This window comes from Peromyscus leucopus, chromosome 9 (assembly GCF_004664715.2).
Source record: "Peromyscus leucopus breed LL Stock chromosome 9, UCI_PerLeu_2.1, whole genome shotgun sequence".
Lineage (NCBI taxonomy): Eukaryota > Metazoa > Chordata > Mammalia > Rodentia > Cricetidae > Peromyscus > Peromyscus leucopus.
Genome location: NC_051070.1, coordinates 28,416,974 through 28,429,709, shown reverse-complemented (window position 1 = coordinate 28,429,709; position 12,736 = coordinate 28,416,974). Strand labels below are relative to the sequence as shown.

At 33.5% G+C, this 12,736-nt stretch overlaps 1 pseudogene; it reads left to right on the top strand.

The window, feature by feature from the left end:
• The first annotated feature begins 7,011 nt into the window (after positions 1-7,011).
• LOC114684556 lies at positions 7,012-7,183 on the top strand (annotated as a pseudogene).
• The last annotated feature ends 5,553 nt before the right edge of the window (positions 7,184-12,736 follow it).

The window sequence follows — 12,736 nt, the reverse complement described above, 5'->3', positions numbered from 1 at the left end:
TGTGTTGCATTCTTTTATGTTGTATTTGTTTAACTCTACGAAGCTGGATTATTTAGCCTGTCTAAAACACCTGATTTGTCTAATAAAGTGCTAAATGGCCAGTAGTTTAGCAGGAAAGGATAAGCGGGGCTGGCAGGCAGAGAGAAAAAATGGGAGAAGAAATCTGAGAAGGAAGATCAAGAGTGGAGAAGGGGACACAAGAGGCCAGCCACTCAGCCACTCAGCCACACAGCCACACAGCCACACAGCCAGCCCCTGAGGAAGAGTGAAAGTAAAATATACAGATGTAAGAAAAGGAAAAAGCCCAGAGGCAAACAAACAAACAAACAAACAAAAAACCGTAGATGGGATAATTTAAGGTAAGAAAAGCTGGCAAGAAACAAGCCAAGCTAAGAATAAGCCTGTGTGTGTGTGTGTGTGTGTGTGTGTGTGTGTGTGTGTGTGTGTGTGTGTTTATTTGGGAGCTGGGTGGCAGGCCTGCAAAAGAATCAAAGAGTAAAACACTAAAAAAATTACACTCAGATTCTTTCAATCATTCCACAACCCAGTCCTAATGGCTTAAGAACCACATGGTTAGACTCATCTAGGCTTATAGGCAACAACTTTCTGTGTTAGTTTCTTCTCTTTTTGCTAGGACAGAATCTTCTGCCTTGGACAGAAACCAACTCAAGGAAGGAAGTTCATTTAGTTTCTTGGTTGAGGTGTGCAATCATTTGTGTCAGAGAAGACAAGGCAGCAGAAACCAGGGTGCTTGTCAGGCTGAATCTGCAATCAGAAAATGAATGGAGATGAATCCTTGTCCACAGCACTTTTTTTTTTTCTTTTTATTCAGCAGTGCACCATAACTAATGGGATGGTATCTCCTATACTTAGGATGGGCTGTCTCCCTGCAATTAATGTAATCTAGGAAAATTATCAAGTACATGCTCACAGATTTATTTTCTAGTGCTAAGGATGGAACGTAAAGCTTTGTAAATATAAGATCAATACTATATTATGGAAGGACATTCTCTAGGCCACTGTTCAGAACTCATTTGGGCAAAGAGTAATGGCTACCATGTTCAACTTCATTAGAAGATATGTTAATGATATCTAACTTGAGATAGCTGCTCATTTTTAAATAGGACACACACACACACACACACACACACACACATGAAAGTTCAGGTAATGATTACTTATCTGCTAACAATTTCAGAAAACTCATACATTCTGAACATCAAATATTGTCTATGTGGATCTATTAAAAGTATTAAATTTTGTCAATGTAAATGTATATAATATGTCCTGAAATTAAATAGCGTTATTTTAAAATACAATGAGTTTTAATTGCTCTTTATACAGAAAATTTTTTTTTACAGATTAAAACACCATTTATATAAAATATAAATATGGTTACTTGTTTTCCTATTCACATTGCAGGATTTCTTCCAACATTGCAGTATTTGATTCAACTGTATTTGACCTATACCTGTCTATGTGTGTGTAACAAATAGAGCATGGAAGACCTTTGATGTTGTTCATAAGATCATCTTACATAGCATTTGAATTGAATACCTTATGTCACTTTCATGTTGCCCTTTGAAACTCCCTCTCTGATCCCTTTAACATCAAATAGTGTAGGAAAACTTCTAAAGTGCCATCACAGCACAGCCATTAGGGGGTTCCAGGATAAAACCCAGCAGCACAGTATGTTAGACTGCCTCATAGTTGAGTGCATAACTTATTTGACAAAAAAATAACAACAGGTCAGATACACATTGATAATATTCCTCAGTCTGGAGATAAGACATCCTACCACATCTTTTAACAGAAGATTATGATTCACATGCAACCACCATTTCAAGAAAATATAACTTTTACTATCTGCACATTTGCTGTTCCAAAGACATTTTTTGAAATTCATCATTACTTTTGTAAATATTTGCCAAAAACGTAATTGTTATTATGAATTCTTAACAAAAATTTAGGTGAGTAAATAGATGCTCAGAAGGAATCTTTAGAAAATTAAATGTGAATTTGACATACAATTCTAAAAGGTGTTGAAAGATAAATTTTGCACTTCATTATTAGTTGAACCTGAGGTAAACTTCTTCCTTGTTTCTCATACACTTTTTGCCTCCAAGTTTTAACTTTGTTTCTAGTATAGATTAAATACATTGAGAACATAGAGATTATTTCATTAATTATATCTGTATGTGAGTATGAAGTTTGATATTTTATGATTAACCAATTCACTTAATCAATAATTCTATTCTGTAAAATGGGAGAATGTGTAGTTTACTCATTTTTGTCTATTAATTCTATTTTGCTAATTAAATACAGTAGTGCAATTTCTTGTGTAATGTGAAACATTCAAAGATTAGCTTATATTTAATGTGTTGGATTATAGTTTACCATTTTAATATACATTACCTCAAACTTTTAAGGAATTGGGTTAAGCATTTTCATCTGTGTATGTGAATATATATATTTGAACCAAAACCTGCTCAAGAACACTGTGAAAGTAAAAGATATGGACAATGTTGATGGTAGTAACAACAATGTTTTTTCATAGTGCACTATTGTAAGAGCATGGTGATTCCAAGTATTTTGTGGTCCATTAATTTAATATTTATTGTTTATTTATGATTCAATTATTTATCTGGGCTATCTTTATAGGTAATGATGTGGTAGGAAGAAATTAATTTTATTTTAAATTAAAAATGGTCACTGAGAACTTTGTCAATACTATGAGCTTGTGTTTTTAAGAACTGTTCTTTTATGATCATATTTATCCTGAACACGATCTCCCACTGCACACGGTTTCACTGGAGTTTCTATAGGAACTACATTGTTTAGCTTTGCAGACCAGGGTATTCTGAAACTTCAATTCCATGTGTTTGTTGTTTCATTTAATAAAAAGTGATATCTGTCAAAACACTAAGGTGCTCTTAGAAATTAGGAATGCACATAAAAACTACAAGGAATAAAAATTATATCTCATCACCAAATAAAATTAAAAATGTCATTACTATCTAAATTAACATGGATTACAGGAAATCTCAAAGCTGTAATAAAGTAAGTTTTCTCAAAACAATGTGAAAAGTACACTAACATATACCCTCTGAATAAACATATACTGTGATTAACAATGAAATCCACCTATCTGTGTAACACATTTTAGAACAGATGAGTCTAATCAATGTGAAGATAAATATAAAATGAATAATGATCAGTTTAAACATCAACCAGCATAATATTCAAAGCAGGTCAGAAATGAGAAACTAGGTTGTAGACAAAATTTCCTATCTTCAAAGCTTTCCAAAATGTGATTTCCTTTTCCTTATGATTTTATAATATTTTTCATAATGTTACTCACAATTCAAAATATTTTCTCAGTCAAATACACAATTCTGTTAATTTTTCCAATGATTCTTGTGCTCATCTAGAAAAAACTACTTGGAGACAGATTTAAGAATGTTTTTTATGGTAAACTAGCTTGGCAGTTGTATGACATGAACACTTTATAAATATGATCTCATTATCAATGTACTCAGAATTCTGAGAAATAAATTATTGTAGGAAGTCTTAATTTCATTGAAAATTTGGCATGATTTTTATTATAATTCATAAATGTATTTGGAATAAACCAATCTATTGCCTACTGTTTCTCAAATATGAATTGGGAGGGACATGAGGAAAAGTGATGTCAGAGTAGGGAGGGAAAATAATCTAAGAACAATACTTATAAAATTCTTAAAAAATTAAAACCAGACATTAAACATAAACAGTAATTGTTTTCAACTAATGAGTTACAACATGTTTTTTTTTTGTAGAAAAATCACTTTTTTGATTGCCTGCATTTGGTCACATTTAATTTTTTTATAAGGTAAGTTGCTTACTAAACTCTGCAAATAATTTTAGAATGACAGGTGATAACACATATGTATTTTTTACAGAATACTCTGATGGTCTATATGGGTGAAGCCTTGCACAAACATACCCATAACTATGCTAATTTGTGTGAAACATTCTAAGACTGTGCAATACTGATGTACATGCTATAAAACGAAGCACTAGACTTTTTTAAAATTACATATGCATACATATGATAGCATAGTTGGTAAAAATTATAACTTTTGTAAATGCTTCTGACAGTATAAATCAATTTTAATATTTATTTTTCAAATATTTTTCTTAGAAGTTCTCCTAACTTTAAAAACCCTAGTAAAATTCAAGTTATTTTAGATGATGAAAGATGTTTACAGACTTATTTTAATAGGCTTTTATACATAACATGATTTCAGTTATTTGGTAATGTCACTTTTTCCAACCTATCTTCTAACATGTAAATAATTGTTTACCGTATTGTGTTTTGACTAACAATTCTTAACTACATGCACACACTAGGATGTTGTTATTTGAATAAAGTATGAATGTCCCCATGGATTTTCATTGATTTAGTGTAGTTTTCAATTAGAAGTATAATTTTAGACAGCCTTGCATTGACATCTTCTGGGGAATTTTGTGATGGCAGAAAGCCCTATCTCTGTGCATGGCAAAGGTACTTTCTCATTTCCCAATGTGTGTGTCTTCTCTTAGCATGCTCAGTGTCATCACTTAGCACATATCCCTACAGTGTCAATATTATCTACTCTCCCAGTTAATATTAGCAACGTTTTCATTCCCCAATTTCATCATTGTTCTAGATAAAACATATGTTGAAAACTCAATACTGTTCTTATTTTAAATTTCATAATTATGATTTATAATTTGAAAAGCAGCTAACAAATTAGGATACACAGGAATGAGACCTTCTTTGCAAAATTGTATTATAAACTCATTGATCTACATTAATGAAAGGTTTCAGGAAAGAGTTTCCCTTTTCACAAAAGTCTTATGAACAAGATACCTTTCTGTATCATTCCATAAACTATAATTAAAATAACTAGTTATAGTTTGAAAAATGTTTAATTTTAAAATTATTAAAATGCTATGAATAAATTCTATTGGAATTAATTATGTTGGTGAAACTACTAAAGGGATATCTCTTTGTAAAGAAAAGCTTATAAGTATAATATGCTTTAAAAAATGAATACAGTGTATATTGGCATTGTAAATATATTACTTAAATGTTCAATTACAGCAGTACAAATTACAAAGAATTGCATAAATATTCTCAAATTGAATTAAATGACAGAAGCTGTTAATTTCTCATAATCATGTTTTCTACGATATTATTTAAAATAGAATTGCACCATATTACCAGTAAATATAAGGCTTCTCTCACTGCCAACCATTCTTTTAAAAAATGTACTAGTATTCCAACTTCCATGGTCAAAGTGTGAATTAGTTCCTTTTTCAGTATCTTCTGAGACTATCAGCCCTGGTGATGGTCTATTGGCTCTGGTGTCTAGGATGATTTCACATGTTTTAGGTGTTGATTAGAGGATGTTTCGTTGTATGAACTAACTTCTTGTTCACTTCAAAGCCAAACTGAAGCTTGTTTCCAGAAGAGCCCTAAAATGTTATTATGAGATAAGTAAAATTACATCTGGCTTATAAAATTGGCATTAGCTGAATAGTCCATTCATCAGTTTACTATTTCCCTTGGAATTTCGTTTATAAGGGAATTTTCATCCCATTGTTTCCAGACACTTAATTAGACTTGCTGATGACAGTTAATAAAATGTATTGAGACAAGCTGACAAAAGTACCCTAGAGTGGACCAAATGCAGGGCTCAGCAAATCTGCAGACAGAATACAGCATTCAATTGGTTGGACTTTTATAAAATAATAAAATGTATTTGCTTTAAAAATGAATAAGGGAAGAATTACCAAGTGAAATATTTGTGTATTTCTTCTTACACACGTTTCACATAATCTGATGTGATTATATGAGAATAGAGTCTAAAAGGCATAAATTTATCTAAGGACTAAGAAAGGGGGAGTCAGATTAAGGATTGAATAACCTGCAATTTCTTGTAACTGGTAGTCAGAATAATGTCAAGACATGGGACAAGGCAGGCTGCTCACATGATCATGTGGGAAATTGGGGCTTACATTGTGAATTAGACAAAAGTAGGCCTTGTCCAACATGATGCACATGAAATTTTATCAAAAACCTGTTAACATGCCCAACATCAGGAAGAGAAACAATCTTTACAATCAGTAGCTTGCATTTCACTGTCCAGGTTTCAAAACACCATGGTCACCTTGTGAGCAAAATGGGGGCTATAACACAGATAACTGAAGTTCTGTCAGGGCAGATCTGTGCACATTACTTGTTAAGAGATTGACCATTCAATTTCTATGGGATCAAGGCAAAGTGAAACTAAAACATAGCTTAGTTCAAATGTTGAAGCATTTCTTAATGCAATGTTTGGTGTTTGATTCTTTTTTTCCTTAAAGAAAAAATATAGAAGCTCTTGAAATGAGTTTATTCTATTTCAATTCTATTTTACTTTATTTTTGGTTAAAGTCTTATAGAGACACTTGACTGCAGTCTGGAAATATCAAAATCTCTTGATAGATTAAGGAATGATAGGTAGATAAACAAAAGATAGAGAATATGTAGCTGTATATCTTAGGAAAGCATAGATGTTGGAAAGATAGATAGATGGCTAATAATTCTTTAGTTACAGAGAACTTTTATTTTAGTAATTTAAAATTAATGATATTAAAGTGTATTTTAATGTGAAGATCATTCTGGTTTAGAAATATGACAATGATGATCAGGAAACACAGAAATAAGGAATTCTAAAAACCCAGGGAGGAATGATTTATTCATTTTTGACAAAAAGTAATAAAGTGAAAAACAAAAAAGAAGACTGCAGCATAATAACAGTAAAGACAGAAGACATCAGTGTTTGAGGTCATGTCTTGAGGTGAGTTTGTGTCTTTCCTCCCAGCACTATCTATATAGTTCTTGCCTTGCTCTACCTCCATGAGCTTCAGAAATCAATCCAGAATGGGTTCTGTGGACAGTGCTCCTTCATATTATGGTGAGACTTAGAATTCTACGAGTTCATCGCTTCTCGGCCTTTTGGCTAAGATCAAGTGTAGAATTCTACGAGTTCTACTCCTACCTCCAGAGCATATCTGTCTTTTCAGACTATAATATATAAAAAAGATCTTCAAACTGAGTGGTAATTCTAAACTGAATATGGACATCATGCATGCCAATATTTTAGGACACCTACACTACTGAACTGAACTGCTTTCAAGTGATTATAGTCAGGGTAATTAGACTCAGCGAACAATTTCCCTAATACAGCCTGAAAACTTTCTTATTATCCCCTACCAAGCAACATAAAGTATGATTATAATGAATAGTCTGGGTACAAACCAATTTCCACAAATGTATTCTACTCCTAACTTCTTATCCTATCTAATCAGTCTTTCACTGATTAGAAATTTATTTATTTTGAAAACCTTTCCATTTCATAGGTGAGCATTCTAAATCTAGAAAAAATTAAATAACTTGCCAAGAGAGCATGAAGTTATTAAAATCCATGGCTTTTTAGATGTTTAAGTTAATATATGCATATATTTCATATTTACAAAAACAATGATCAAATTAAAGTTATAAAAATATACAGCAATAAAACTCTATTGTATGTATTTAATGTATCAAAGTTATTCAAGTTTTTTGAGGTTTTTCTTTTATATTATAACCTTCTAATCTTCCCCACCATTTAAGAATATAATTAGAACATGTTAAAATATTGGTAAATTTTATAGACACAATTGTAAGTATGAGAAACTTTACAATCTCAAACCACTTGCAAACTAGAGAAATTAATGTCAGTTTCTCTTTTTATCAACTTCTAAACATAAATTAAATAACAAACATCAGTGAAGAAAACTCAAATAAATTTTAAAACATATAATGCACAGATGATAAAACATTTAGGAAATCAGAAATACAATACAACAATGACCAAATAATCAATATAAGGTGAAGATATTAAAAAAAACTCTCCCATTTTATAGCTCTCATATTTCCCATAGGGTATTTGTTGGTGATCAAGTGATCTGTGAAGGGCAATTCAGAAGGAAAGGAAATAGACATGTTGTATATCGAGTACTTTTGTGAATTTTTTTCTAATACATTCAGAAGAAAATGCAAAGAGGGGAAAGGAAGAAAGTCATCTTAAAAATACTCATTTTTACCTAGATGCCCATCAACTGAAGAAAGTATAAAGATAATGTGGCACATATACACAATGGAGTACTACTCCGCAGTAAAAAACAATGACATCATGAGGTTTGCAGGCAAATGGATGGAACTAGAAAATATCATCCTGAGTGAGGTAACCCAGATTCAGAAGGACAAACACCATATGTACTCACTCATATTAGATGAAAAGCAAATGATAACCAGACTACAACCCACAGCTCGAGAGAAGCTAGCTAATAAGGAAGATACTAAGAGAGATGCATGGATTGCCCTGGGAAGGGGAAATAGATGAGATCTCCATGAGTAGACTGGGGGTATGGGGGGCATTGGAGGGTAGGGGATGGGAATGAGAGCATAAGAGAATGGAATGGTCAAACTGGAACAGGGATGGAGTGGGAAAGGAATAAAAGAAATACCATGATAGAGGGAGACATCATGGGGTTAGGGAGAAACCGGGTGCTAGGGAAGTTCCCAAGAATCTGTAGACTTCTAGGTAAGTCAGAAAGGGTGGCTGAACTGGCCTACTCTGGTAATCAGATTAGTGAATACCCTAACTGTCATCTTAGAGCCTTTCTCTAGTACCAATAGAAGCAGATGCAGTGATTCACAGCCAACCACCACACCAAGCTCCAGGAGTCCAGGCGAAAAGAGAGAAGAGGAATTCTATGAGCAAGTGGCATCAAGGTCATGATGGAGAAACCTACAGAGACAACCAAACCAAACTAGTGGAAACTCATGAACTGTGGACCAATAGCTGTGGAGCCTCCATAGGACTGAAATAGGTCCTCTACATAGGCAAGACAGTTATGTAACTTGATCTGCTTAAGGGGCCCCCCAGCAGTGGGATCAGGATACATCCTTAGGGTATGAGTGGGCTTTTTGGAGCCCACTGCTTATGGTGAGACATCCTACACAGCCTTGGTGCAGGAGGAGGGGTTTAGACCTGCCTCAACTGAATATATCAGGCTGTGCTGACTCTCCATGGGAGGCCTTGCCTTGGAGGAAGTGGGAAAGGGGTTGGGATGGGGGGAATGCTAGGGCAGGAGGAGAAGGGAGAGGAGAGGATCTGTGGTTTGTATATAAAATAAATAGAAATTTTCTTAATAATAAAAGAAAAGAAAAAATATTAAACTTACTTAAAACATGGAAAAAATGCTCATGTTTAAGAGTTGAAAAGTCAAACAATCAAGGAGTAAGTATTTAATGTTTGGGCAGTAAAAATATCACAGCAAATAAAAATATCAGAGAGCATTTGTAATAAAACCAAAGAAAGTCACTGCCAAATATTTTAAGTTGAGCAAATGTCTTGAGATATTAAAGTTAAGTTAGTACCTGTATATGACATGGAGTATCTAAAACTCACAGTAGTTTATGCTTATGTTATTATAACTAAAAGATGCAACCAATATTAAACTTGTATGAGATTCCTTATTCAGATAAATATGTAAGATCAAAGTCATTCAATTTAGGATAATTACCCATGAATTACCTAAAGTATAAAATGTCATGTTTTTGATGTATGTGTGTTCTATTGTCTCCACAAAGGTTGTGCAAAATGAATGAGGGTGGGAGTTGCTAGTCACCCTCTGAGAGGTATGTGACAGTCACACAGTGACTGTTATTGACACATCAGACTCAGAGACTAAATTTCATGAATCATCTTAGGCACAGGAATAAACTGAACAAGCAAACAGAATATGTTTACTAGAATCAAGTTCTTAAACCCATGTGCTGTAAAAGTATCCATGTTCTTCAATTTACACAACTGGGGCATGCTAAGAGAGTTCCATACTGGATAGTCCCCCCCAAAAAAGGCTATTACAAAGAAGGGGGGTCTTTTGTTGTTATTGTTTGTCAATCTATGTGATCCCAAAAGTCAAGTATGTCCCAGATGCTTTCCATGTCTGTACCTAAGTCAATACAATTAATCTTTAGCAGTGAATAAAACTGAAAATAACTTTAGGAGCTATCTTATAAGCAGGCTGGGTCACATTTAGCTATGAGATCCCACTAATAAATTACCAACTTATATGGTATTAGGCCTTTTCTTTCCTAGCGCTTTAGTAATTTTCACTGCAAAAATTTGTGTCCTCAAAGTTATGATACTACAAGTATGTCTGGAGAAAAAACAAACAAACAAAAACCTGGATAAGTAACACTTTCAGTGCTCCAAGATCCCAGGGTAGCAGGCAAACAACCTTGCTGAACTGACACATTTAAATGGATTTCTGAGAGAGATAACAATTGGAATTGGCTTTACTTTTATTTGAGAAAATTCTTTCTGAATATATCAAGCAGCCAATAAAATGCCACGATTAACTACATCACGAGCTGCCAAAAGGTCCAGCAAAATCACGGAAGACAACATCCCTTGTTGTAATCAAAGAGTCATTATTTTCTTTCAATATAGCAGTCTCAGCACTATGATGAGGATGAAATCCTGATTGAAATTGCTCAAATGAGTCAAATTGCATCATGTGTTAATGTAATTGATTACAACCTCCAACACGTTAAGCAAAGCCTAAATTAAAAAATGAATGATGGTTTTGCATTTTTATCCAGCAGTAATGAAGCTTTCTTCAGCACTTCTGTCTCTGTATAAATTCATGGGCATTTGAAGAGCTGATGCAGAGCCAAAAAAGAGAAAAATACATAATATTGTAAGGTCCATCCAATGACAATCAGAATTCAGGTACAAAATATAGAATGATTCCATCTGTGAATCCATCTCTGACTCAGACCACAAATGGAATACTGTGAGTCCTAGAAACGATTACAGAGATCAATTTTTTACATCCACTTGATCCTTAAAATAATTAGGAGCTTTGCCTTAATTATCCCATTCACTTATTGTGTCTCAGAGCTTTACTACAATGGAACATACTGAGGGCAAAAGCTATTTACATATTATTAGATCTAATGGAACTTTCTCCCTTTGATGCCTCTCGCAGATGGTCCATGATTTCAAGGGTGATGTTGCTACAAGGACGTATCAAGAACATCCTGAGGGGAACCACAAAAAGAAGCCTAAAACCTGAAAAAGAAAAAAAAAAAACTTAAAAAATGGCATATAAGTCATGGAAAAAAAACTTGATTTGTAACTGATACATATATTCTTATGACAAAAAGTACATGAAAATTAGTTGCTGCTATTAGTAGGCGTGATAATAGCTAAGACTTATGGAGATATTTCTCCAAATATGAAAATAAGCAAGTTGCATATATATGAGCAAAATTTACATTTGTATCAAGGTACATAATCGATTCCCCAAATATTCACAATAAACTATAAGGCATAAAGAAGGAATTCCTGCAATTCTCTGTTGTTTAAGGATTAATATTTGAAATTGACTGTGTCCTTGTCTAGTAACATCATGATATTATCAGTTCTAACGTTGTATGACCTTTTTATGGTTAATGATCCTTGAAAAGTAACCCACAAATTCAGTGCTAGACTCTACTGCACTTTTCAACAACTGCATTTTTCAGTGTGGAGCAAATGTGTATCAATCTAGCCTTGCGTAGACATACATTAAAAGGCATCATAGGGGTGGGGAGATAGAGTGCTTGCTAGGAATGCATAAAGCTGTAGATTTAGTCACTACAGTATCACAGAAACAAACAAAAAAGAAACATTTAGGGATGGAGGAAATACTCAGTGGTTAAAAGCATGCTTTAATCTTCCAGATAAAGAGAGATTATTTTTTTCTTCAGAATCTATGTCCACTATCCCATAATTACCTGCAGTTCCACCTCCAAAACATTTGTTGCACTCTTGTGAATTTTGGAAACAGACACTTCCAAATATGCATACACACATTTTTTTCTTGCCATTCAAATGAAATGTTTTTTTAATTTTTAAAATTTTATTCAAATAACATTTTTTCATTTATTTTGCATATCACATACTGACAAGTTTCCACTCACTCCTGTCCTCCTGTTTCCTTGCCTGACTCCCATCTCAGTCCCCACTATCCTCCCCTTCATCTACTCCTCTTCTGTCTCCATTCAGAAAGGCACAAGCCTCCCATGGGCTTGAACAAAACATGGCACATCAAGTTGAGGTAGGACTGAGCTTCTCCCCTTGCTTCAAGGCTGGGTGAGGTAATTCAGCATGGGGAACAGAATCTAAAAGACCAGCTAAGAACCAGGGACAGTTCCTGATCTCATTGCTAGAAACTTTACAAAGAGACCAAACTACACAACTGTCATAGACATGCAGAGGTCTTAGGGCGGTCCCATGCAGGCTCCCACACACTTTTAATAATAAAAATGCATTTAATATATTGACAATTTTGTGGTTAAATTCTAAGTATAATTACATATGTACATATGACTTATGTTCCTGAATATAAATATATGCAAACATTCATAAGAAAGTAAATATTTTAGTACTCTTATTACAATTGTGAGAGATTATATGTTAGTGTGCTGAATTGCCCACTATTACTTGTTTGAAGTATCATTTTCAACATTACGAATATAATTTGATGATTTCTTTTTCTATATGATAAATAAGAAACTAACATATTTCTCATGTATGTAGCTGTTTTAAAAGTAAAGCATTTCTCA